Below are 296 nucleotides of genomic sequence, written 5' to 3' on the forward strand. Positions count from 1 at the left end.
TCTAGTACAGAGGGTTTCATTTTTGCACGCCAAAACGGTGTCATTTTCACCTTAGCATACCTTCGCCACATTTTGAGCCAAGACATTCCCGATGATAGTTGCAGGGCGTGCCATGCACACCCCGAGCATTTAGCTCACATACTATCAAGTTGTCCCACACACGCGGAAACGACTTACATTCAAAGGCACAATGTGGCACTAAGAGTGCTTTATTACAATCTCTGTCACTCCTACGGCATTCACCTTAATATCGCTCCTCTAAATGCTCCTAGGGAAATTGAGTCAATTGTCGAGAA

The sequence above is a fragment of the Belonocnema kinseyi genome, chromosome 4, assembly GCF_010883055.1.
Source record: "Belonocnema kinseyi isolate 2016_QV_RU_SX_M_011 chromosome 4, B_treatae_v1, whole genome shotgun sequence".
NCBI lineage: Eukaryota > Metazoa > Arthropoda > Insecta > Hymenoptera > Cynipidae > Belonocnema > Belonocnema kinseyi.